The sequence below is a fragment of the Sus scrofa genome, chromosome 5 (assembly GCF_000003025.6).
Source record: "Sus scrofa isolate TJ Tabasco breed Duroc chromosome 5, Sscrofa11.1, whole genome shotgun sequence".
Classification (NCBI taxonomy): domain Eukaryota; kingdom Metazoa; phylum Chordata; class Mammalia; order Artiodactyla; family Suidae; genus Sus; species Sus scrofa.
The window spans coordinates 13,171,059-13,199,017 of record NC_010447.5 but is presented as its reverse complement, the minus strand read 5'-3'; the positions used below and the strand labels follow the sequence as shown (position 1 = coordinate 13,199,017).

Sequence of the window (27,959 nt, the reverse complement as noted above, 5' to 3'; positions counted from 1 at the left end):
CCGTTTGCTGGAGTGCGTGATTATCCACTCTGTAGAAAATTGCTATTTTGGTTTTTGCTAAAGAGCGGTTTGTTCTACAGTAGAAAAGTACAAAAGACTAAATTTCCAAAAGGAGTATTTTTGTCATATAGCAGAACACCAGGATGTGGAAGAAGGAGTGCTGGCTTGGGGGTCAGGAATTCTGCCTGGACAGACTTGCGTTGAGGGCAAGTCCCGTTTCTGAGTTTCAGAGTCTTGCCTGGGAGTACTGCTCATCTCTAAAAGAAATGTCAGGGAAATAACCCTTACCTTCCATTCTCTACTCTGTAATCCGACCTATGGTAATTAATGCTCGGGAGCTGAGTGTAGGTTTGAAATCAGAGCTAAGACTCAGTCTGGCTGCTTCATGCTGAAGATTCAGCCTCTGTGAGCCCCTGTGTCCTCCTCCATGAAACCGGTAATAACCTCACCCACTTTCATTTTCTTTTTCTTTTTTTTTTTTTTTTGTCTATCTAGGGCCACACCCGTGGCACATGGAGGGTCCCAGGCTAGGAGTCTCATCGGAGCTGTTGCCACCAGCCTACGCCAGAGCCACAGCAACTTGGGATCCGAGCCGTGTCTGCAACCTACACCACAGTTCATGGCAACGCCGGATCCTTAACCCACTGAGCGAGGCCAGGGATGGAACCCACAACTTCATGGTTCCTAGTCAGATTGGTTTCCACTGCGCCACGATGGGAACTCCCTGCACCCACTTTCTAATGTTGCTGTGAGGATCAATACGGGCTGCGTGAGAACACTTGGCTCAGTGTCTGACACATGGTGTTATATCCCTGACCAGCATTAACTCTAGGAATAGCAGCAATAACAATAATTATCGAAAGAACAAACTATCAAAAACTATCCGAATAGCAGAATAATCATCGAAAGAGCAATAATTATCAAAACTGTGTGCCAGAAAAGAGATGGGAAGCACAAAGCAGAAGACACAGTCCCTGACCTTGAGGAGACAAGATGTATAAAACATGAAAACAATAAAAGCCAATGTGAACTGAGCCCCAGGAAGAGGTAGAGAGAGGGGATATCAGGATTCAGAGGAGGTGAGAGCCCCTCGGACTCACAGGGTCCACAGAAGCTCCCCAGAGGTGGTGGGAGAGGAGCTGGGTCTTATCATATCTGGGTTCTCGAAGGAAGATGGTGAGATTTCCAGGAGAGGCTTTCAGAGGTCCGGACACAAACTATTTTGACAGAGCAGAAGGTTTTTAATAAAATATAAGTGAGTCAAAGGCCTGTCTGTTTTTGTTTTGTTTTTTTTTCTCTCCCCAAGGGAATGCAAATCAATAGTCATTGTTTTCTTTCTACTCAAGATTCTAAATCTGAAATTTACTTCGGTAGAAGGCTGGCTGTGTGCTGGGGATTGTGTCGGTGCGGTTTGAGCGCTGAGATGTCTGTAGTCTCCCAGGGCATGTGTGTAACTTAAGGACAGAGCCTGGACCAATGGGGCAGGGGGCAGGGGACAATGAATGCGCACACAAGAGCCATGCCTGTTATCCAGCTGGGCAGAGCCTCCAGGTACACAGAGGATTTGGCTGGAATGAGAAGGGGAGTCCTGCTACGTCACTTTTATGGGCTTGCACTGTTTTCTGTGGTTTGGATTCCCTGTGGTGGCCACCCAGGAGTCCATATACCCAGAATGATTCTGTTAAAGAGGCCATGAGTTTGTGTGTTGAGCCTCACAGTTGACTGAGATTCAGAAACAGTGTAAGTTATTAAACACAGGCACACAAGACCAGCTAGTTAGCTCTCACTGTAGTCTAAAGATTAGTTGTTGAGTAGGCTCGTCACTTGAGAGCAGAGACTGCCCAGGATCCAGGCCAGGTGACAAGTGTATAGTGTTTATACTCACCAGGTCCAGACGCATCCGAATCTCAGAGGATCACATTACAATTGCAGAATTTACAAGGCACATTTCCAAGGACAATGCTGAATGGTGATCTTTGACTCCCTCAGCAAGATTAAGGATGTAAAAAGGGCCAGCGTGTGGGAGGGAAGGTTTGATGAGAAGGCTCCTTGGGGACATACTGAGCAAGTCCTCTCTACCTCCCCAGGAAGGGAAGGGAAGGGAGTTCAAACTGCTTCATCCCAAGTTTAGTGCAATCATGGCCATAATCAATTTTTACAACTTTTTCATCACCCCCCAAAAAACCCCCTACCCACTGGCAGTCACTCCCCAAGCACCTCAATCCTAGGCAACTGCTAATTACCTTTCTCTTTCTATAGATTTGCTTATTCTGGGCATTTCATATGCATGGAATCCTATGTTACATGATATTTTATGACTGGCTTCTTCACATAGCATAATGGTTTCAAAGTTCATCCATGCTGTATCACAAATCAGTACTTCATTGCTTTTTCTTGCCCAATGATATTCCATCATGTGACTGAACCACATTTTGTTTATGCATTTATCAGGTGATGGACATTTGGGTGGTTTCCACTTTCCAGCTATTATGAATCATGCTGCTGTGAACATTGGTATATGAGTTTGTGTTTGGACATAAGTTTTCTTGGGTGTATATGGTCTCTTGGCTGTATATATATCTAGGAGAGAAATTGCTGGATCATAGGATAACTCTATGCTTTAACCTTTGGAGGAACTACCAGATGGGACACAAGTATAAAACTGTGTTTTGATTATGCCACAAGTGGTGCTTGTTCAACATACTGACTGCGGATGAATTCATCCCCCACCTCACTTCAGCCACCTTCTGTGGTCAGGACAAGAGTAGTGAGAGAGAGAGAAAGAGAGAAAGACACACACACACACACACACACACACACACACACACACACACACACACAGAGGGAAATAGGCAAACAAGAGGTTAAAGACAAGGCATAGAGACACCAGATAAGACCGCAGGAGTGGTCAGAACTGGGTAAGAAGTAGCTTTGATCTAGAGGTCTGTGAAGCAATTGGGCTAATAATGTGTTCTTGGAATGGACTTATTTGGCATTTAAGGTGTGTGTGCCTACTACATAGCTACTTTGGGCCAGGGGCTATCTTCAGGTGAGGCTATGATTGGGCACATAGTGTTTTACCTAATCATCACAACCATGTGCCATGGCTGTCATTGTCCCTTTTTACAAATGAGAAAACTCAGGCTCAGGTAAATAACTTGGTGGGAGTCCTACAATTGTGAGTGGCAATCTGAGATCAGAAACCAGTCTGCCCAACTCTGGCCAATGTTTGTAACCACTACATGCCTCTCAGTTAGCCTGCACTTCTGGGCTTACCTTGTCAGCTCCTGAATGACTCGTTGTCCATGCCTCCAAAAACCCTTCTATGTAGTGGGGTGCACTGGTAAAACGACTGTCAAAAAAATAGTAGTATGGTACCAATTTCCATGGTGTAAATATACCCATCACAGCAGATTTCAGGGTACCATCACACTTTAGCAACTAGCTCACAAAATTCCTGAATATTTAACGATTAGCTTTCATGAACCAGTTTTAGCAACAGTTCTGTTCTTTTTCTGTAGAGTTGTATGGACCTTTGCTCTTAGTCTTTTGAGTCTGATAACCAAAGTTCTAGGATGATATGCATCCTTGAGTGTTCTGGTTAATTGAAGGGTTTAACCTGTAATACCAACACAACGAACCATTTTTGGGGGGAAGACATGTTTGCAGAACCTGATGTTTCATGACTCAGAAATAGAAGCAAAGTCATATTAAAGAAATGTACTAAATTTGTATGCATCTTCCTCTTTTACCTCTAAGTGATAGTTAACATACTTTTAGGCTTATTCCAGAAATGTCAGTTATAAGCCAGTGACCATATGATAGAAACTAAAATTGAGAAAACCCAGACTTTCTTTGACACGATATTTCTCCAACTGGCATCTACGTGTTCTACCAGAATTTAAAAATATAGTATATATTAAAAAAAAAAACTTTGTCATTTATAAAGACAAAGGTAAAATTTCTCTTTGTGCCTAATTCACAGCCATTTAGCAAAAAGGCTTTAGTTTTTTATGGGAACAAATTCCTTGGTGGGGAAGGGGATAACATTTTTTTTCATTTAAGATGGGTGTGTACGCCCTTAGAATCTGATCATCTTAAAAAAAAAATTCCATATTGTTTCCAGATTTTTTTTTTTTTTACAGACTCTTTTCAGCTTTATTCAGTTTCTTTTGTTTTCACACAAACAAGCAACCGGTGACAACCCTCAGCTCTCACGTTATGCAGCAGATCAGTGAGATCAGGATAAATTGGCCATCGGTAATCTTCCAACAAATTTCACGTGGTTCACCAGAGCAAGAGCGGCAGGAATAGTATTTCCTAGCTGCTAATGACCAACTTCATTATCACACTGCCCCAAGCTAACATTTCGCCTTTGGCTTATAATGGGAGTCATTAGATTCTAGAAAATTCCCTCTGTGTCCTGTTTCTAAATTTGATTTCCCCAGAATCAGAGAGAATACAAGTTCTTCTGAGCTTTGCGTATAACAAGCGAACGTGTGGATGAAACAAGAACCTGCATCACCTCGGAGCTGCCAGAGCTCAGCCCCTGATCCAGGTGGAAGAGCCAAGCTCCAGATGGACACTGCAGCTCAGATTCTCTAGTGTAGCACACGTGGAGTTTTTCATAGGAAATTCACTAAATAACTCTCAGGTTGCTTCCCTTCTCTCTTTTCCACTGTTCACTTCCCCCTGTAATGAAAGAGCTTAAGCTCAGCACTTTAGTCTGGGGGTGGGGGGGGGCAAAAGTGTTTGACAATTTCATTCTCTTGTGACCCTTTGATCAAAAAGAAAAGTCTCTTCTCTCCTTCACTTGCTTAGTCCAAAGAGTGCTTCTCATCAAGGCTATTGTATTTCACTGAAGACGCAGCTTTCCAAAAACAAGATGCCCTGAAATGGTAGTTCAAAGATGCATTCTTTAAAATAAAAAGGCAAAAGTGGCACTTTAAAGAGAACCCAGTCATGTTGTAAGTGGATCTGGTCGTGTATTCAACAAAATGACTGTGGCACAGTCAAATAGCAAATAGCTAATGCCGTAGACATAAAATCATCCAATGAATCAAAATGAGGGGCAAGTCTTCCCCAAGTAGTCATTCTTTTGTTTAATGTGTATGCTCCTTCTTCCTAATTAACCCAGTCGTGGAAGGTTTAAGTGGAAATGTTCAGTAGCAATTTAAAAATATTGATGGAATGCCTTGTAAGTACAAAGCAGTTACTATCCACTTTAGAGACACAATTCAGCCTGCTCACAATCCACAATCCACAGAACTCGGTGATAGGTGATAAGGGGTGTATGTAGGTGCTCCCTGTCCTCAGAGAGTTTGTGATTTAGAGTAGAAGAGGAGTCAGTGTAGAAATAACCAGAATACAAACAATTACCCATGCCGTGTATGTTCCCTGAAATCCTCTGATGGGCCAGGCACCTTGCTAAGATGGTTGAGACACAGCGGTGAGCCGAGGAGAACTGGTACCTCTCTCTTCAGGGAAAATGCAAGTGTTAAAAATTCCTTCCTTTCTTCAACAAATATTTATGAGCATGTACTATATGCAAGCTACTCTTCTCGGAGCTGTAGATATAGCCATGAACAAAACAACCTGAACCTGAACCTGAACCTGAACCTCCCACTCCCAGAAAAGAGTCTATGGACTGAAAGTGACAGAAGGTGCTATGTTACATAGGGGGATTGGGGAAATCCTCTCTGCGAAGACCTTTGAGCAGGGACACGGTCGCATTAGAGTAGAAGCCCGAGCAGATCTCTTAGGTAGAAGGAATCACAGGTATAAAGACCTTGAAGTGAGAAGGAGTTTTGTGTGCTGGCGGAAGAGCAAAGAAGCCAGTGTGCCTGGAGGAGGTAGAGCCGGGGTGGGGGGGGGTTGAAGAGATAGCCGAGGTCAGATTGTGTGAGGCCTTGAAGGACTTTAGAGGTTGTTCTGAGGGTGATGGGAAGCCAGTGGAGGGTCTTGAGTGGGGGAATGCTCTAACATGGTTATTATTTTTGAATCATTCTAGCTGTTATGTAGGGACTAGATGCTGTGCATGGGAAGGCAAGGGAAGAGGGCGGGAGGGAACCATCCCTTCTGCATGTAAGACAGAATTCTTCCCACCTGACTGCCTTCAAACTGGGTCTGAAGCTTTTCCTACCTTGGGACTTGAAGTATTGGCTCTTCCTGGGTCTTTAAGCCAGCCGGCCTTGGGACTAGAACAGTGCCATGGACTCTCCTGAGCCACCAGCTTGCAGACTCCTGCAGATCCTGGCACCTGTCAGCCTCCATCCCATGAGCCTTTTTGTTCTACTCGAGAACATCTAATGGGATGAAACCTACCCACATTCTGGAAGACAATCTCCTGTACGCAGTCTATGCATTTAAATGTTGAACTCATCCTAAAATACCCTACAGAGTATGTGTAAATGCCAGCTCCATTCCTTCCCCCTCCCCCAAGCTAAGCAGGACCAAGGATGCCTCAGCCTCACCAGGTCCTCAGCTCCTTCAGCCCCTTGCTCAGCCCCTCTCCTCCCCCAACCCCGCCCCAACTTCCACAGTGGAATCATTTAAGCATCAACCCATTAGAGTAATGTTTGACCAACTATCTGGATACTTCATGGCCCAGTCAAGTGACACATAAAATTAACCATCACACTGTCATTGGGGTATACCCAACCTCTTTTTCCAGCCCCATCAGTCACTTTCTATATACTCTGCACTGAATGTATGCCCAGGAGTGGGATTGCTGGATCATATGGTAACTCTACTTTTAGTTTTTTAAGGAACCGCCATACTTTCTTATTTTTTTTAATTTTTTTTATTACTCAAATGAATTTATCACATCTGTAGTTGCGCCATACTTTTTTCTATAGAGAGTGCACCACTTTTCCAGAAGTTACTTTTTTGTGTGTGTCTGGCTTCTTTAGTTCAAATTATTTTCATGTAATTCATTTATTGAGTATAAAATTATTTTACCCATTCTCATTGCTGAATAGATTTCTACCATATGAATATGTCATAATTTACCCATTCTACCATTAATAAACCTTTGGGTGGTTTCTGGTTTGGGGCTGTTCTAAACAATGTTACTATAAACGTGCTAATACATACCTTTTGATGCTCACACACTTGCATTTCTGGTGGGTAAATACTAAGAAATTAAATTACTGGGACTTAGGGAATGCATATATTTAGTTTTAATAGTAAAATGGTGTACCAATTTACACTCCCACAGAGAGTGTATGAGTGTACCCATTTCTCTGTAGTAGTGTCTCTATATCATTGCCAGCACTTGGGGTTGAAAAACTATTTTTTTTTTTTTTTTTTTGCCTTTTGTTGTTGTTGCTATTTCTTGGGCCGCTCCCGCGGCATATGGAGGTTCCCAGGCTAGGGGTTGAATCGGAGCTGTAGCTACCGGCCTACGCCAGAGCCACAGCAACGCGGGATCCGAGCCGCCTCTGCAACCTACACCACAGCTCACGGCAACGCCGGATCGTTAACCCACTGAGCAAGGGCAGGGACCAAACCCGCAACCTCATGGTTCCTAGTCGGATTCGTTAACTACTGCGCCACGACGGGAACTCCTGAAAAACTATTTTTTAAGGTGGTACCTGTGGTTGAATCGGAGCTACACCTGAGGGCTTACTGCTGAGGGAATGCGAACTCTGAAAACCTTAGCCATTATGTTGCGTGTGGTACGATGATCGGCTTTTAATAGCACTGCAATGGGGCAGTGGAAAGCAATCGCCAGAACGGGTCTGGTCCATTACCTTTGAGTTCCTCAAAATGAGATGTGCTTCCCCACGAAGGCATAAAACAAGAGGTGAGAAGAGGAAAGAGAACTTCTATTTATACATATTAAAAAAAAAGCTTTATTATGAGCTATAATTCACATATAATTCATTCATTTAATGTACACAATTTAGTGGTCTTTAGTATATTCACAGATATGTGTAACCATCATAGTCAATTATAGAAAATTTCATCACCTCAAAAAAGAAATCCCATACCCTTTAGCTATCACCTGGTGTACCAACTAGCCCTAAGCAACTGCTAACCTACCTTCTGTCTCTATAAATTTTCCTAATCTGAACATCTCTATGAATGAAATCAGATCCTCTGTGGTCTTTTGTGACTGGCTTCTTTCACTTAGCATAATGTTTTCAAGGTTCATTCATGTCACGACATGCACCAGTAGTTCCTTCCTTTTTACGACTGAATAATATTCCATTGTATGAACATACCACATTTCATATATCCATTCATTCATTGATGGACTATCCATATTTTAATCATTTAAAATGTTGTTTTCTGTGTTTTATAATATGACACAGTATACTAGTATATAATTTAAAATTTTTTAAACTTTTTACTTTTTTAAACATATTTTATATTTTGGCCACGCCCATGGCATGTGGAATTTCTCAGGCCAGGGAGTAAACCTGCGACAGCAACCCAAGGTGATGCAGTGACAATGCTAGATCCTTAACCCCCTGTGCCACAGAGGAACTTTGTATATAATTTAATATATTTATGAATGAGTAAATGTACACATACATTCAAACGCTGGGGAGACAACCTCAAAGAGGCTTTACTGATAGGGATTCACAATCAATAGTGTTTTAAGATTACTGCTTTAGAATCAATGTCCTCTTTTGCTTGGGGTTAAAAGTAGGCATCTTCTCTCCTCCAAGAATTTGTTGGTTTGTTTCAGATAATCATGGTGGAAAAGGGAACAACCTGGAGTGGTCCAGCTAAATTTAAACTTAGAAAAATAAAAGAGATATAACCACATTTCTACCTCCAATGTTAAGAAGAAGTTGCTTCTAAAATTATTCTCTCTTTAGTAGCCTCTAACAGTAGAGGCTGTGCTTCTCTCAATTCCACATCTTCTCTAAGAGTCTGGCATTCAAGTCCAGCCCGGCTCTTGTGTCTGGAACATTCTTTCTGCTGTTGATGGCAATGCTGCATCTGGTAAAGCTCAAGGAGAGCACCACCTCCTACAGCAAGGATCTCAGTCAGAGCTCTTTGGTTGCAAATAACAGAACTTCACTCATTCTGGCACAGGGGTTCTCCAGGGAGGTGCACTTTTGCCACTCCTCCCAGCCCCTAGGGACTTTTGACATTGCCCAGAGACATTTCTGATCATTGTAACTAGAGAGTACTATTGATATCTGGTGGATAGAGGCCAAGAATGCTGCTAAACATCCTACAGAGCACATGGTAATCCCCAACAGCAAGGAATTATCCAGCCCCAAATACCAATGGTGCCAGTCTCTTGTGCAATATTGCCATCATCCCTTCCTACTCCCACGCCCACCCCCCATCTTTAACATAGCTATCCAGGTAGTAGCCTGTCTTTGTATCTCTCTGGCAGTGAGTTTTATTCTCCTCTGTTTACATTCTGGCAGTCTGTTTATCTAAGTTCCAGGGCTAGGGGTTGAATCGGGGTACAGCTGCCAGCCTATGCCACAGCCACAGCAACACCAGATCCAAGCTGCACCTGCGACCTTCACCACAGCTCAAGGCAACACCAGATCCTTAACCCACTGAGCAAGGCCAGGGATGGAACACACATCCTCACAGAAACTATGTTGGGTTCTTAACCCACTGGCCACAATGGGAGCTCCCACCCACAGCTCTTAAATGCTCAATTCCCAAGTTTTTGTTTGTTTGTTTTTTTGCTAGGTCTATTGCATGTGGGAGTTCCTGGGCCAGGGATTTAACCTACACCACAGCTGTAACTAGAGCCACAGCAGTGACAACTCTGGATCCTTAACCCACTGAGCCATGAGGGAACTCCCTACATCCCCAAGTTCTTAGTTCAGAACTTGGACTAACAAGCATCAGTAAAGCCTAAGGAGCATCTCTGAGCCACAATTCCAAAGGGAAGAGACCACATTCACCCAGTTTAGGAGAGTTGTCCATCTCTCATCCCATCTGTTATGATGGGATGGCAGGATGGCTGTGCCACACCCTTACAGGGTTCAATTGCTGTGGATCAGAAAGGGCAATTCTCAGAGAAATGAGAGCCTTGCTTGAAGGTACCATGGTAACCATATAGTAACACCTGTCACTTTTTGGAAATCTTTTCCTATACTCTTCTGCCTCCTCTACTAGATGATAAGCCCCCAGGGCACATTTATAGCTCCAGTGCTAAGCACACCACCTGGCACCCTCTGGGCACCCAGGAAAGGCTCCTTGAATGAAGGGGCATTCGCTCATTTGCCTTCATACACAAATGATCATGGAAGCCCCTGTTTAAAAACCTCTCAAAACACTGCAAAATAAAGCTCAGTAAGTAAAACAACAACAACACTGAGGGTCTTGAGGCATATCCTTTGAAAAGAGAGAAAAACAAACCTGAAAAGTGCTTGCCTAGAAACTTACTGAGCATGGAATAATTTTTCTTCTAAGGCAGTCACTGTCAGTCATGGGCAGGACAACTGTTACATATAAATACTGGTGTCAAACCTCATTATGGCAGATGATTTAAAACTTCACTCAGTATTTCCTTCCACATTTCTAAAACCAGAACTTCTCTACATAAAAAAACAAAAACAAAAACAAAAAACCCACAGACCCTGCAGCCTCAGAGACAGCCTCCTCCCCAACCAAACTTCTCAGCTCAGGTTTTACTATCTGAAACCTGCTTGTGCAAAAGTCCCATATGGTGAGGTCAGAGTGATCATTGACATTAAACAATGAAACAATATTAAGTCTCTGTTATGGGCTGACTTGTGTGGCCCCCAAATTCATAGAGTAGAGCCCAAAATTTCAGCACCTCAGAATGTGACTGCCTTTGAAAATAAGATCCTCAAAGGAGGTGATTAAGTTAAAGTAAGGCTGTTAGGATGTGCCTTAATCCCATCTGGCCAGTGTCCTTAGAAGAAGAGGAGATTAGGACACATGGTGACACAAGGGATGCGTGCACCAAAGGAAGACTGTGTGGTCACAGAGGGAAGGTGGTCACTGCAAACCAAGAAGAATCTCAGAAGACACCAACCCTGTCAGCCCCTTGATCTTGGACCTCCAGTCTCCAGAACTCTGTGTAAATACATTTCTACTGTTTAAGCCACCCTGTTCTATGGGGTTTTGTTATGGCAGCCCTAGCAAGCTAATTCAATCTCTCTCTCTAATGGCTCCTCATCCTTTCAAGCATGAGGCCTTTTTATTTCATTATTTGCTTATGATATAAATTTACTTCATTGAACCGGCAAAGGAAAAGCACAGAAAATTTAACTCCATAAAAATTTTATCAGACATACCCAGAAAGAAAGCCTGAACACCCAAGGATTGGGGCCCAGCCGAATCCAGGATGACCTCATCCTAACTCAGTTATAGGTACAAGGACCTTATGTCCAAATAAGGTCTTACTCACAGGTACCAGGGGATGAGGATTCAAATATATTTTTTTTGGGGGGGGGACCCAGTTCTACCCACGATAAATGGTTAAGCTTGAGGGGAATTGACTAGTAAATGCAAGAAGCACAAGTGCCACCATAACATTGTAAATCAACTATACTTTGGTAAAACTTTAAAAAATTGAAAACAAAACAAAAAGACAGTTACAGAAAGAAAGAAAGGAAAGAGAAAGAAAAGGAAGAAAGAGAGAGAGGAAAGAAGCACGTGTGCTGAGGATGTTCTTTTTCTTGATCTAAGTGCTGGTTATACTGTGGTTTCAGTTGATGAAAATTCATTCAGCTATTTCTCTATGATATGTGCCCTTTTCTCTATGGCTGTTATGCTTCCATAAAAAATTTTTCAAGTCACTTTTGTTTAGAATTCACACTTGTTTATTCTTTCGATTTATGTTTCTCTGAAATAGTAGGGAAAAGCAAATCTATCAGTGTCTTGAAATAAAGCAAAAGAAGACTGTAATTGGATATATCACCTTGGGCTTAGATTCCTCCCCTGTGTCAAGAGAATATGTCAGTAAAAGCCACAATGTAGTCAATATTTTAAAACTGATATTTTCATTCTCTGCAGTAGCATCTATACATACTTGAAAAATCTTTGTACATAAATGTCTCAGGTATTCTTATGTCTGTGTACAGATTAGGCTTGCCTGCCAAATGGATTCATAGGCATTTTGTATGGAGTTCATGGCAACTCTGCAGTCACAGGTTGGGGATCATTTGTCGAAAGCCCTGCAGAAACTAGTGTACAGCAGTGAAGAGCATGACTTTAGAGCCAGACTGTCTGGGTTAGAATCTCAGATTGTTATTTTTTTGGTATATGAAATTGGTGTGTGCCTCATTTTTTCCACGTGTAAAATGGAGTGATAATAAGGGTCTAACTCTTAAGACTGTTGTCTGAAGTTGAGTTAATACATGTTAATACACAGAAATTGGATCAGATTATATATGGGTATCAGCTATTATTATTATCAAGGTTTGCAAGGCAGAGTGAGGGTCCAAGGCTGGTAGCTGCCTGCTCCTGATTGGAGTAGATATTAGGGGTACAGATTACTTTGGGGGAGTCTTATCTTTTGGCTATTGTGAATAATGCTTCCATGAACATGAGTGTACAAATATCTGCTCCAATCCCTGCTTTCATTTCTTTTGGGTATATACCCAGAAGTGGAATTGCTAATCAAATGGTAATTCTATTTTTAATGTTTTGATTATTTGATTTGTATTGATTTTTGAACTATCATACTATTTTCCACAACACCTGCGCTAGTCTATATTCCTACCAGCAGTGCCCAAAGGCTCTAATTTCTCATCCTTGCTAACACTCACTTTCTGTTTTTTTTGTTTGTTTGTTTGTTTGTTTTTCTTTTTTGGGGTCACACTTGTGGCATATGGAAGTTCTCAGGCTGGGGGTCGAATCAGAGCTGCCGGCCTACACCACAGCCACAGAAATGCAGGATCCGAGTCACATCTGCAAACTACTCCACAGCTCATGGCAACACTAGATCCTTAACCCACTGAGCAAGGCTAGGGATCAAACCCGCATCCTCATGGATCCTAGTCAGGTTCGTTACCGCTGAGCCATGACAGGAACTCCTTGTTTTGTTTTTGATAATAGCTATGATGGTTAATTTTATGTGTTAATCCACTGGGCCACAGTGCCCAGAAGGTTGGTCAAACTTTATTCTGGGTGTTTCTCTGGGGATGCTTTTAGATGAGATTAATGTTTAAACTTGTGGACTTTTTTTTTAATTGTTATTTCCCCAATACAATTTTTTTCCTGCTGTACAGCGTGGTGACCCAGTTACACATACATGTACACATTCTATTTTCTCACATTATCCTGCTCCATCATAAGTGACTAGACATAGTTCCCAGGGCTACACAGCAGGATCTCATTGCTAATCCATTCCAAAGGCAACAGTCTGCATCTATTAACCCCAAGCTCCCAATCCATCCCACTCCCTCCCCCTCCCCCTTGGCAACCACAAGTCTATTCACCAAGTCCATGATTTTCTTTTCTGTGGAAAAGTTCATTTGTGCCATATGTTAGATTCCAGATATAAGTGATATCATATGGTATTTGTCTTTCTCTTTCTGACTTATTTCACTCAGTATGAGAGTCTCTAGTTCCATCCATGTTGCTGCAAATGGCATTATTTTGTTCTTTTTTATGGCTGAGTAGTATTCCATTGTGTATACATACCACATCTTCCTAATTCAATCATCTGTCGATGGACATTTGACTTTTTTTTTAACAGTATTTTTATTTATTTATTTATTTTTAAAATTTTTTATTTTTGTCTTTTTGCCATTTCTTGGGCCGCTTCCATGGAATATGGAGGTTCCCAGGCTAGGGGTCTAATCGGAGCTGTAGCCGCCGGCCTATGCCAGAGCCACAGCAACACCAGATCCGAGCTGCGTCTGCAACCTACACCACAACTCATGGAAACGCCGGATCCTTAACCCACTGAGCAAGGCCAGGGATCGAACCCGCAACCTCATGGCTCCTAGTTGGATTCGGTAACCACTGAGCCATGACGGGAACTCCTACATTTTTTTTATTATTTTTATCTTAAATCAACATATTGGAATACAGCATTTCACATCCTGTACAGACGCGAAGTTTATTTACTGAATACATGAAATCTCTAAAACAATAATTTGACCATTATTCAGAAGCTGAGTATTTTTTTTCCTATTTTAGAGCAAAATATAACCTCAATTGTTTCAGTAGTATAAAATAATAAAATCATTGATGTATCTCTCTTTAATGAAGCATTTATATGTTTCACGATATTCTGAATGTTTTGACTTTAAAAATTTAGTAGTTTAGAAATTACTATGAGGGAGTTCCCTTCATCAGAGTTAATGAACCTGACTAGGATCCATGAGGATGAAGGTTCGATCCCTGGCTTTGCTCAGTGGCTTAAGGATCGGTCATTGCCATGAGCTGTGGTGTGGGTTGCAGATGCAGCTCGGACCTGGCATCACTGTGGCTGTGGCATAGGCCAGCAGCAGTAGCCCCAATTCAACCTCTAGCCTGGGAACTTCCATAGGCTGTGGGTGCAGCCTTAAAAAAAAAAAAAAAAAAAGGCAAAAAAAGCAAAAAAAAAAATTTTAGAAAGTCGATGGACTTTGAATAAAGCAGACTCCCCTTCATAATGTAACTGAGCTTCACCCAATCAGTTGAAGACTAGATTGGAACAAAAAGACCTACAAGCAGTAGGGATTCTCCAGCAGCTGGCTTTTGGACTGGAACAGGAACACTGGCTCTTCACAGACTTTGAACTGGAATCATCAGCATCAGCTCTCCTGGTACTCCAGCCTCTCGGCCCACCCTGCAGATTTTGAACTTAGCAGCCCTTTAATCATGTGACTCAATTCCCTACCAGAGGATAGGATATACATATTTATACTATCCTATAGGTTCTGCTTCTCTGGAGAAGCCTAACACAATAGGCATCTTAATGGGTGTGAAGGTCTCATTAGTATTTGAATATGTATTGTAAGTAGATGCATAGTACATACACACTGTATGTAAAACTTTTCTTGAGACTTCCCATGAGCCAGGCACTGCCCTCAGCACTTTACACATCTTAACTTGTGTGATGTACACAATAGCCCTCTGAAGTAGGCATTGTTACGACCTCTAATCTATAGATGAGAGAAGGCAGGCACACATGGAGATTAAATAACACTGGTCTAAGGTCATGCAGCTGGTATGTGGTTGAACTCAGCAGTCTGGTTCCAGAATCCATGCATTTGCCAAATGATGCTCAGACACCTTCTGTTCTAGTAGCTACAGTTAATTCTAATCACCCCTGTGACTTCTTGTGCACTGGCTTTCTCTTTCCATCCCCTGTCCCTCTTTCTAAAAATCCTTCTGTACTTCTGCTTCTCCAGATTAGTCAAGGCTGGGTACTGCAGTATTCCCTATTGTGGTTTGTGGTGTTAAGGGGAAGAATGATGGTTTCTGGTCCCGACAAAACCCTGAAAATATGCCCTTGCAAAAAAAAAAAAAAAAAAAAAAAAGAGGAACTGCTAAATCTTTTACATTGGAAGGGGAAAAATTAAGTCATTTAAAAAGGAAAATCATTCCCATAATGTATTTCAGCCCAATAATTAAAGTGTACTCACGTATTAATTATACTTCAAGACTCTCCTTGCCCTGCTTTTCGGGGCTCTCCTTTTCCTGGGGTTAAGTGAGGACAAGCTTTTTGAGTTAGCACTGAATTCCATTTCAAGAAAAGCCTCACAGGGCTGGTTAGGCGAAGATTCCCATCCAAAAGAATTGCCCAGCCAAGCAATTAAGTCACTTTCAGAAGTTGCTAACTTCCAGCTGACCTTTGTGGAAGCTTGAGTCACAGTTATAACTCACAGGTTTGATTTTTTTTTTTTTTTTAAGATCAAACTCCTCCTCCAGGAAAAAAAAAAAAAATGCATCCAACACTTGAAACTTGGAAACAGTACTAAGCCAGATCCCTCTCTTAAGAATTGCTGCAAATGTTTTCACATCCAGTTGACCTTACTGTGTCCCATCTTTCAAAAACCAAAGCCTGAATAATTTCATCAAAGCAGTTTGCTTTGACCTTGGTGGGATTCCCAGGATAATTGTCTTCTGCAGTGTGTCTTGGAAATGTGGACTCTCTAAGGCTGCAAAGCTTTAGCTACTGCTAGAAAGAGGCTTAGCAGGGCATGTCATACCTCAAACGGTAGCAGAGACTTTTTCGTTCTTTTTGTGGCTGCACCTGCAGCACACAAAAGTTCCAGAGCCAGGGACTGAACTCATGCCACAGCAGTGACCTGAGCCATGGTGGTGGCAATGCCAGGTCCTCAGCCCACTGAACCACCAGGGAACTCCAATCAGAGTTTTTTAAATCAGAGATGGATCCAAAGATGATCAAATCATACTTGTTAAGTTTATAGATGAGGAAATGGAAGCTCAGAAGGATCATGAGAAGACACCAAAGGATTTTAAACCTGGAGGACCAAGAGGGCTCTTCTATTGAACTCATAAACTCTGTGGGTGAGACAAAGGAAAGAATCAGAGATACTCCCGTAGGTTGGAACAATGGGACTATACTAGCATGGTAAAATACAATAAACAGTAATAATGAAGCTCTGCTTCCAGCTGCAGAACCAGCAAGGCTTTCTAATAATTCAAGGATGTGGGACAGGCAGGGTTTGGCTGACTGCAATTTCTGTATGAGTCTGCAGAGACAGTGACCAGCCAGATGTTTAAACACTTAATTAAATTCTAATAATGGCACAATTATGTTGTGGTAGTATATGAATAAATCCTAGAAGGACACATAAAATTGTTCATGGTAGTTATCTTTGGGCGGTAGAACCAGGAAGAAGAGAGGGCTGTAGTTTTACTTTAGACATATTGTGTTACTTGAGTTATTTTATGAACATTTTATTAATTTTGTAGTAAGTGAATCTTAAACATTTTTAAAAAATAGGGATTAACAAATAACTGAAACGGAGTTCCCGTCGTGGCTCAGGGGTTAACGAATCCAACTAGGAACCATGAGGTTGTGGGTTTCATCCCTGGCCTTGCTCAGTGGGTTAAGGATCCGGCATTGCCGTGAGCTGTGGTGTAGGTTGCAGACACAGCTTGGATCCCGAGTTGCTGTGGCTCTGGTGTAGGTCGGCATCTACAGCTCTGATTAGACCCCTGGCCTGGGAACCTCCATATGCCGCAGGAAGCGGCCCTAGAAAAGGCAAAAAGACAAAAAAAAAAAAAAAAAAATACTGAAGCAGAAGGAGAGTGTCCAGACAAAGGGCAGGGATGTGCTAGATAGATTGTATGGGATGGCTAGACTTGGGCATCGAAGGGACATCAATAAGTTAAAATACTGTATTCAGGAGGAATGAGGTCACAGTGGTAGAGGCAGCTGTGAATCAGGTCCCAAAGGGAATTATTGAGCAAATTTAGCTAACTTCAAATTTTCGAAAATTCAGCATGTAAAACAGAGACTTACTGTCTACCTCACTTTGAAGCGCTAGTGCACGGAAATTCATTTGTTCAATCATTCATAAAATAACATAAACAAGGTGTGTCTTCCTTAAAAAGGCATTTCTCCAAGCAAAGAATTAGATTGCTTTAAGAATAATGAGCTGCTTATTCTGAAACATATTCAAGGAATCCTTGGCTGATCAATTCTCAGAGACACCTGCATTTTAAGAAGGAAGGATTAGGAAAAGTCTAATGATTTTTATCAATTTATGCTGATACCATGCTTAAAAATACTGCAAAGATGGAATTCCCATTGTGGCTCAGCAGGAACAAACCCTACTAGTATCTATGAGGGTGCAGATTTGATCCCTGGCCTCGCTCAGTGGGCTAAGGATGTGGCATCGCCATGCACTCTGTGTTACTGTGGCTTTGGGGTAGGCTGCCAGCTGTAGCTCTGATTAGATGCCTAGCCTAGGAACTTCCATATGCTGCGGGTGTGGGCCTGACAAAGAAAATACTGCAAAGGCTCCACCGCAATGTAAAGGAAGGACAAATTTCTCCCTGTGATGTGCAAGGCCCTTCAGGATGCTGCCCTGACCACTGTTTTCAGTGCCACCTCCATTAGGCACCTACTTCCCAGCCTCCCTGGTCCATTTGTCAAAGTACCTTCTCACCACTGTCTTTTCTTTTCTAGAATGCCCTTTCTGCTTCCTCGACTTAATGAAAGGCAACTCGTTTTTCAATTTGGGTCACCAAATACCACCTTGCTTCGAAATCTTCCCTCTCTCGTAAGTATTACTTTTGGGGCGGCGGGGGGGCTCTGCCACCCACAGGCATACGGAGGTCGAATCTATGCTGTAGCTGCTGGCTTATGCCACAGTCATAGCAACATGGGATCCGAGCTGGGTCTCCGAGCGACATACACCACAGCTCAGGGCGACACCAGATCCTTAAGCCACTGAGGGAGGCCAGGGATGGATCCCACGTCCTCATGGATGCTAGTCAGGTTGGTTAACTGCTGAGCCACGATGGGAACCCCTAGGTTTCAAAGCCGACGGTCACTGGTGGGAATTCATAGTCATTCCCAGTAATTTACAGTCAGGGTCCTCTTTACTTGGTCAGTGCCCACACGATATCAGAAGTTAAAAATGTAAAAACATGGTAATACTTCTAATACTGTCATGGTAATACTTCTAATATTGTGTTACGGTTAATTTTCTAGGCGCCTGTATCTCTGTTAGATCATGAGCTCCTTGAGGTCAAGATCATATCCAGTCAAATCCAGATCCTCGAGGCTTAATAAAAGGCCTGCTGCTTCCCAGCTATCTGGAAATCTGAGTTGAATGGATTAGTGGACTTTATATATCTCTGGTTGTAATGCTCACCAGCCAGTTAAAATTTGCAACTTCCAAAAGCAGTTACCCCCTTCATGCTTAAAGACTTTAGGGGAAATCGATATGCTATACAAAGACAGTATTTCTCACTACTTCAGAGGTCTTTGGGAATGTTCTGAGAATACACCTAGTTGATGTAGTTAAACCTTCAAACAGGCAGACATACCAGTGATTGCCATTCTTAGAAGGGGTAGAATGAGCCCTACAATGGAGTTCCCATTTTGGCTCAGCAGAAACGAATTTGACTAGTATCCATGAGGATGCAGGTTCGATCCCTGGCCTCAATCAGTGAGTTTAGGATCTGGCGTTGCTGTGAGCTGTGGTGTAGGTCACAGATGCAGCTTGGATCCTACGTTGCTGTGGCTGTGGTGTAGGCCAGTGGCTACAGCTCTGATTCAACCCCTAGCCTGGGAACCTCCAAGTGCAATGGATGTGGCCATAAAAAAGACCAAAAAAAAAAAGCGGGGGGGGGGATAATGAGCCCTCCAATGAAATGTACTGTAAAGGATAATCCAAATTGAGTGCAACAGATCAGACTTTGAATTATGTTAAGTGCTAGCCATGCAAGGTTGAGTAAGTTATTCCTGTATCTAAGCCTCAGTTTTCTCATCTATAAGAAGAGGATAAAGATGGTTGTTAGAAGGAGGATTTCATAGGATCCTGCATACAAAGCACTAAACTCAGTGTTGGCATTAAAAGTACATACCTTTTACAGAGTGCCCTGGTTTGGCAGCTATAGAAACAACCTTGGATTCACAAACAGCTGCTACCTGTTATAACTTCCTCTGGCTTCATATAATACATATTTCTAGTGCCTGATTCCCAAAAGGCATGGTGAGATGTTGAATACACTCAAACATGGATTTCAATGTTTGTAGCATTTGGATTCCAAAAGGAATATGCTTTCATATTTGCTATGTTTTAAAGTTACACTTTTTGCCTTAAATTCAGCAGCAAATGGGCTTGACCCATTTGTATTAAGGCCCTTACAGGAGCAGAGCATTGTGGCTTGCACTTAAATCCAAATTAAGATCTAAATCTGAAGAAAATCACCTTTTAAAAGAACCAAACTCCATGAGGAGAGAAAGTAGGCCAAACACCTACTGGACAAACTGTTAGAAGGGATCCACCATTTCTTTTAACTTTTGCGACTTGTCACTGGCACTAAAATAAATGCACATGTGCCAATACCTATTATTTCCCCACTTCCAAAAAAGGTCAGCATTCAAACAATACAGAAGATCCTGAACTCATAATAACGATCCTTCTCAGGGAAAGTTTAAGTTCTGGTTCTGCATATTTCTGGCTATGTGATTTTGTCATGTCAACACTTCGGAAGCTCATTTCCTGTTTTCCAACCTCTAAAATGAGGATAATAACGTAGCTTTGCCAGTCCCTTGACCTGTGACTCAGTTTTCTTTCCAACCTATACAACAGGGCTAACAATACCTACCTCAAGGTTTGTTGTGAAGACTAAATGAAATATATATATGTAAATAAATATACATGTATAATATTTATGCTATATACTGTATGTTATATACTTAGTAATTAATATACATTTATGCTACACATAGCATAAATATACACTAGTGTTTATAATATGCACTGGAATATTGGATTATAGCTATCCTTGTGGATGTGAAGTGGTATCTCACTATAGGTTTTTATTTTATTTTTTGTTTTTTTGCCATTTCTTGGGCCGATCCCGCAGCATATGGAGGTTCCCAGGCTAGGGGTCTAATCGGAGCTGTAGCCGCCGGCCTATGCCAGAGCCACAGCAACTCGGGATCCAAGCCGCGTCTGCGACCTGCGCCACAGCTCACAGCAACGCTGGATCCTTAACCCCCTGAGCAAGGCCAGGAATCGAACCCACAACCTCATGGTTCCTAGTCTGATTTGTTAACCACTGAGCCACAATGGGAACTCCATCACTATAGGTTTTTTGTTTTTTTTTTTTTTGTCTTTTGTCTTTTTTGTTATTGTCGTTGTTGTTGTTGTTGCTATTTCTTGGGCCGCTCCCGCGGCATATGGAGGTTCCCAGGCTAGGGGTCCAATCGGAGCTACAGCTGCCAGCCTAAACCACAGCCACAGCAATGCAGGATCTGAGCCTTGTCTGTGATCTACACCACAGCTCATGGCAAAGCTGGATTCTTAACCCACTGAGCGGGGCCAGGGATCAAACCCACAACCTCATAGTTACTCATTGGATTTGTTTCTGCTGCACCACAACAGGAACTCCTAAAAAAATCTTATAACTGTATTTATTGTCTAACATCTTAGGAACATTTTGGGGGTATTTTTTTATTGAAGTTTATTTTATGTATGGTATTATATAAATTCTAGGTGTACCATATAGTGATTCATGATTTTTAAAGGTTATACTCCATTTATAGTTATAAAATATTGGACTTCCCGTGTGGCTCACAACATAATTACTCGGCATTGCTTCTGCAGTGGCTGTAGCCTGACCCCTAGCCTGGGAACTTCCATATGCCGCAGGTATGGCCACTTGTTTAAAAAAAAAAAAATAGGAGTTCCCGTCGTGGCGCAGTGGTTAACGAACCCGACTAGGAACCATGAGGTTGCGGGTTCGGTCCCTGCCCTTGCTCAGTGGGTTAACAATACGGCGTTGCCGTGAGCTGTGGTGTAGGCCAGTGGCTATGGCTCTGATTCGACCCCTAGCCTGGGAACCTCCATATGCCGCAGGAGCGGCCCAAGAAATAGCAAAAAAATAATAATAATAAATAAAATAAAATAAAATATTGGCTACAATATATTCTCATAGCTTATTTTACATGTAATAGTCATACCTCTTAATCCCCTACCACTATATTACCTTCCTCCCTTTTTTCCCCCATTGGTAACCACTAGTTTATTCTCTACATCAGTGAGTCTTTTTCTTTTTTGTTATATTCACTGATTTGTTGTATTTTTTAAATTCCACATATAACTGATATCATACAGTATGACATTTCACTTAGCATAATGCTCTAAAGTTCATGAAGTTAATCCATGTTGTTGCAAATGGCAAAATTTCTTTTAATGGCTGAGTAGTAGTCCATTGCATTTATCTTCTTTATCTACTCATCTGTTGATAAACACTTAGGTTGCTTCCATATCTTGACAACTGTAAATAATACTACTTTGAAATTGGGGATGTGTGTATCTTTTCAGATTAGTGTTTTTGGGTTTTCTTTCTTTTTTTTTTTTTTTTTTTTTTTTTTTTTTTTTTGGTCTTTTTGCCATTTCTTGGGCCGCTTCCGTGGCATATGGAGGTTCCCAGGGTAGGGGTCAAATCGGAGCTGTAGCCACCGGCCTACGCCAGAGCCACAGCAACGCGGGATCCCAGCCGCGTCTGCAACCTACACCATAGCTCACCGCAACGCCAGATTGTTAACCCACTGAGCAAGGGCAGGGACCGAACCTGCAACCTCATGGTTCCTAGTCAGATTCGTTAACCACTGTGCCACGATGGGAACTCCTGGTTTTTCTTTTTCAGGTATGTACACAGGAGTAGAATTGCTGGGTCATATAGCAGTTCTATTTTTAGTTTTTTTGAGAACTCTCCATACTGTTTTCCACAGTGGCTGCACCAACTTACATTCCCACCAACAGTGTAGGAGGGTTCCTTTTTCTCCATATCCCCGTCAACATTTGCTGTTTGTGTTCTTTTTGATGATCGCCATTCTGACAGGTGTGAGGTGAAATCTCACTGTGATTTTTTTTTCACAGCGTATTATGTTTTATTATTAGATTTCTTCTAGTCATTCCAAAGAAAGTTTTTTATTATAGCTGATTTCCAATGTTATGCTAATTTCTGCTGTACACCAAAGTGACCCAGTTATATATATACATGCATTATTTTTTTCACACTAGCCTCCATCCTGTTCCATCACAAGTGATTGGATATAGTTGTGGTTTTGATTTGTGTTTCCCTGATGATTGGCGATGTTGAGCATCTTTTCCTGTGTATCTTGGCCATCTGCTTTTCTTTGTAGAAATGTTAGCCATCTGCATCTCTTTGGAGAAATGTCTATTCAGGTCTTCTGCCCGTTTTTTGATCGGGTTGTTTGTTTTGATGTTGAGTTATAGGAGCCGTTTATGTATTTTTGGATATTAACCCCTTGTTGGTTGTGTCATTGGCAAATATTTTCTCCCATTTCATAAGTTGTCTTTTTGTTTTGTTGATGGTTTCCTTTGCTGTGCAAAAGTTTTTAAGTTTGATTAGGTCCCATTTGTTTATTTTTGCTTTTGCCTTGGGAGACTGATTTTTAAAAGTTTGCTATGATTTGTGTCAGAGAATGTTTTGCCCATATTCTTTTGGTATGATCTTGTATTTAGGGCTTTAAATGATTTTGAGTTCATTTTGTTTATGGTGTGAGGGAGTGTTCTGATTATCATTGATTTACATGCAGCTGTCCAGCCTTCTCAATACCACTTGTTGAAAAGAGTGTCTTTTGTCCAATTTATATTCTTACCTCCTTTGTTGCAGATTAATTAACGATAGTTGAGTGAGTTTATTTCTGTACTCTCTATTCTTTTCCATTGATAGATATGTATGTTTCTGTGCTAGTACTTCATTATAGTTTTAATTTGTATTTTAATAATCTTTTGATGTGCACATTAACCATTTGTATGTCTCCTTTGGTGAAATGCCTATTCAAATAGTGGGCTAATTTTTAAATTGGGGTTTTGTTGTTTTAGAGTTGTAAGAGTATTTTATATATTCTGAATATAAGTCTTTTAACAGATAAGCAATTTGTAAATATTTTATGCCAGCCTATAGCTTACCTTTTTGCTGTCTTAGGTGTTTTGCTCTTGTTGAGGCCCCTGTGAATTGAGTTGTTTTCTTAATTCCATTTTCAAGTTGCTTGCTGCCAGCATAAAGACATGCAATTGATTTTTTTTTTTTTTGTATATTGATCTTATTTCTTGTGATCTTGCTAAAAATCATGTATTATTTCTAGCAGGATTACTTTTTAAAAAGTTTAAATATTCCTTAGGATTTTCTATGTATAGGACCTTGCTTTTTTTTTTTTTTTAAATTGGGGTGAAGTTCTCATAACATAAAAATTAACCGTTTAGAAGTTTACAGTTTGGCTGCATTTAGTGCATTCACATTGTAAGGTAGTCGCTACCCCTCTGTATGTTCAAAACATGATGCCCTCAAAGAAAACTCGAGACCCATTAAGCAGTCACTCCCCATTTCATCCTCCAACCGTCAGGCCCTGGCAACCATCTGCTTTCTGTCTCTATGGATTTGCCTATTCTGGATAGTTCACATAAACGGAATCATGCAGTATGGGATTCTTTGTGTCTGAGTTTTTTCAACTCAGCGTATTTTCTAAGTTGAGCTGCACTGTAGAATGACTCAGCACCTCATTGCTTTTGAAGGCTGCATAATAGACCACTGCATGTATGTATCACATTTTGTTTATCCATTCATCCGTTTGCGGGTCTGAGGGGATCCCCATCATTGGGCAATTGCAAATAGTCCTACGATGAGCATTTGTGACAAGCATCTCTTTGAGTCTCTGTTTTCATTTCTTTTGGGTCTACACCTAAGAGTGGAATTGATGTATTACGTGGTAATTCTATGTTTAACTTCTTGAGGAACTGCTTTCCACAGCATGTGCACTGTATTACATCCTCACTAGCCATGTACGGGGCTCCAAAGTTCCACATCCTCACTAAAACTGGTTATTTTCCTTTCTTTTAAAATTATAACCATCCTCATGGGTGTAAACCAGTACCTCATTGTGGTTCCGATTTGTATTTCCCTAATGAAATCATGCTTTGTCACTCTATATTTTTAGTTGGTTTCTTAGTGATTGCTTTAGGAATTATGTGTCTTAATGTATCACATTTTACTTGAAGTTAGGCCTGACTTTATTTGAGTAAAATGTAACAAATTTGCTCCAACATATCCCCCTTTTATGCTATTATTGTCATAGACATTACATCTATATGTATTGTAAACCAGATACTGCAGTGTTATAATTACTGCTTTACGCAGTTTATGCCTTTTAAAGACATGAAGGGAAGATAAGAGACAAAATATGTTTATGCCATTTTTACATTTACCCATATATTTACCATTCGCCTCTTTCTGTCCATTCAGATTATCATCTGGTGTCATTTTCTTTTAGTCTGATGGATTTCCTTTAGCATTTAGTTTAAGGCAAGTCTCCTAGCCACATACTCCCTCAAACTTTGTTTCTCTGCTAATATTATTTTGCCTTCATCTTTGAAGACTGCTCTGTTGGATATAGAATTCTTTTTTGACAGCTTGTTCTTTCAGCATTTTGAATATGCTATTCCATCCCTCATTGCCCTCTGTTGTTTCTGATGAGAAGTCAGCTAATAGTCATGCTACTCTTTTCCTGTATGTTATTTTCCTCTTGTTGTTTTTAAGATTTTTATCTGTTTTTTGGCCTTCAGTAGTTTGACTATTAGGCGTCTAGGCGAGGGTCTCTTTGTGCTTATCCTACTCAGGGTTTTACAACTTCGCAGATCTATAGATTAATGCACAAAGGCGCTGAATTAGCCAGAGATGTGTGGCAAATTTTTTTTTTTTTTCGGTCTTTTTAGGGCCGCACCTGCAGCATATGGATGGTCTCAAGCTAGGGTGGAATCAGAGCTGCAGCTGCCAGCCGACACCAGAGCCACAGCAATGCGGGATCCAAGCTGCATCTGTGACCTACAACGCAGCTCACAGCAATGCTGGATGCTTAACCCACTGAACACGGCTAGGGATAGAACCTGCATCCTCATGGATACTAGTCGGGTTTGTTTCTGCGGAACCACAGCGGCAACTCCCACTGTGCGGAGAACTTATCTAGCTCTTGTGACTCATTTCCAGGATTTCCCTGTTAAATTTCTGGTTGCCCATTCTGCCACTCACCCCAACCAGCAATTCAACTTCAAACTAACACAACCATGAGCTTTCCCTATTTGTTACCTACCAAGTTTGTTATTTTTCCTGATAATGTGCTGGGCACAGTTTTCTCTTCCTCTACTCCAAATCAAGCCCCCTCCAGCAGGAAAGCTACTGATATTTATAGACTAACCTGCTCTGGTAGCACTACTGTGCTGAGAGCTAGGTGGAAGGATTGGAGCAATTCCAGGCAAGAATGCCATAGACTTCTTCTGTCTTACCTGAAATTCAGCAGTTTTTCATGAATAAATAATTTTCTATTTCCTTTGGTCAGTTTCCAGAGGTTTGAGATGATCCTTTTTGAAGAATTTTGTTCAGTTTTATTTTTTTATTTTTATTTTTGCAGGGGGGAGGAGAATTTACCTTTTTCTCTCTGTCCTAGCCAGAAGTTCTGCCTGCACATACATTTTTAATGCTTTCGATGCAGAAAGATAAATTGCCCTCTAGAAAGATTATGCCAATTTGTGCTTCTATCAGTAGTATATGAGAATGCCAATTTTCTCATAATTTTTCCAGGATTGGATAATAGCTTTAAATAAATCTATCATAATTTATAGGTGAAATCTTACCACTATGAGTTTGATTTAAATTCCTCTAATTGATATTACTTCAAGGAGCTTCAGAATAAGAAAAGGTGATATTATGCATGTCAAGATTCTCTGGATGTAAACATTTTCTATAGAAATGCAAGGCATATATTACTATTTTGCAATACTTTAAGTCTGACCACAAAACAAAATAGTTCTTACAAATCCCAGAACACAAAGATTTCTGGGATAATCCCAGAAAGATCCCTGCTATATATCTGGAGAACTCAGGGTTTAATGCATAAATCATACTCATCCTTGGGGAACATTAGTGGTGATGTTCCAGAAAACCAAGGTTAGAATAATTTCTTAGTAAATGCAGGAACTGGGGGAAGTAGAACAAACCACAATTCCACCTGACAGCTTGGTGCTTGCAGACCAGTTCAGATGTGGATTTAACATTTGAGACTGTCAAGACGATGGTTCTATGACAGTGCCTTACAACTTTTCAGGAATGGCATATGAAATACTGGAAGAATTTCCTCTGAAGAGAACAAGGGAATAAAGAAAATCCACAGAAAGTCAATAAAACCTAGGGGATGAGGGCATGAGCTTCTTTTTCTCTTTATAACATAACACATATTCATTGTAGAAAACAGAAAATTCAGCTACAGAAAAGAACACAACTTCTACTCATTGTCCCATCACCCAACAAAAACCACTGTTGTAAATTTGTGTATATCTTTGGGTTTTTTGTTTGTTTGTTTTCGTCTTTTTGCCATTTCTTGGGCCGCTCCCCCGGCATATGGAGGTTCCCAGGCTAGGGGTCGAATCAGAGCTGGAGCCGCCAGCCTTCGCCAGAGCCACAGCAATGCGGGATCCGAGCCTCGTCTGCGACCTACACCACAGCTCATGGCAATGCCAGATCCTTAACCCACTGAGCAAGGCCAGGAATCGAACCCACAACCTCATGGTTCCTAGTCGGATTCGCTAACCACTGTGCCATGACAGGAACTCCTATCCTTGGTTTTACATATGGAAAAGAGAAAGAAAAGAAGAGGTATTTTTTAATCCATGGGAGCTTTTTAAAACTCTGCACTTCTCTTTAGCCCTTCAGTTGAGAAAGGAGGCTGCCAAGAAGTCAGAACAATGGAAGCTAAGCAAAGATACAGAATCAATTTCTGAAGACCACGAGGGAAGAAGCTGATGAAGACTCTATGTATAGTTAGATAATGGGACGTTTCATCCCTGGAAAGATAATATTAATAACTGCTGGAGGAGGGGAGAACTGTGGAGCAAAGAATCTTGAGGGTGAGCAGTGCTGCTCAAACCACCTGTGGCAATAGATCAGTTTTAAATTTCCAATCCAGGAGTTCCCGTCGTGGCGCAGTGGTTAACGAATCCGACTAGGAACCATGAGGTTGCGGGTTCGGTCCCTGCCCCTGCTCAGTGGGTTAACGATCTGGCATTGCCGTGAGCTGTGGTGTAGGTTGCAGACGCGGCTCAGATCCCGCGTTGCTGTGGCTCTGGCGTAGGCCAGTGGCTACAGCTCCGATTCGACCCCTAGCCTGGGAACCTCCATATGCCACGGGAACGGCCCCCCAAAATAGCAAAAAGACAAAAAATAAAAAATAAAAATAAATAAATAAATTTCCAATCCATCCTAGGGTGCTGCTTTCATGAATTATTAAAAAAAAAGGGTTATGCATTGAGATGTCACAACAATTTCAAATT

At 41.4% G+C, this 27,959-nt stretch overlaps 1 long non-coding RNA gene across 2 annotated transcripts in view; it reads left to right on the top strand.

Annotated features, from left to right (window-relative positions):
- LOC102157760 overlaps positions 1-27,645 on the top strand; it is an 83,778-nt gene extending 56,133 nt beyond the window's left edge. For both annotated transcript variants that reach the window (XR_002343921.1, XR_298411.3), the window contains 2 exons: positions 18,059-18,152; positions 27,335-27,645. This is a non-coding gene — a long non-coding RNA (uncharacterized LOC102157760). The remainder of the gene's footprint in view (positions 1-18,058; positions 18,153-27,334) is intronic.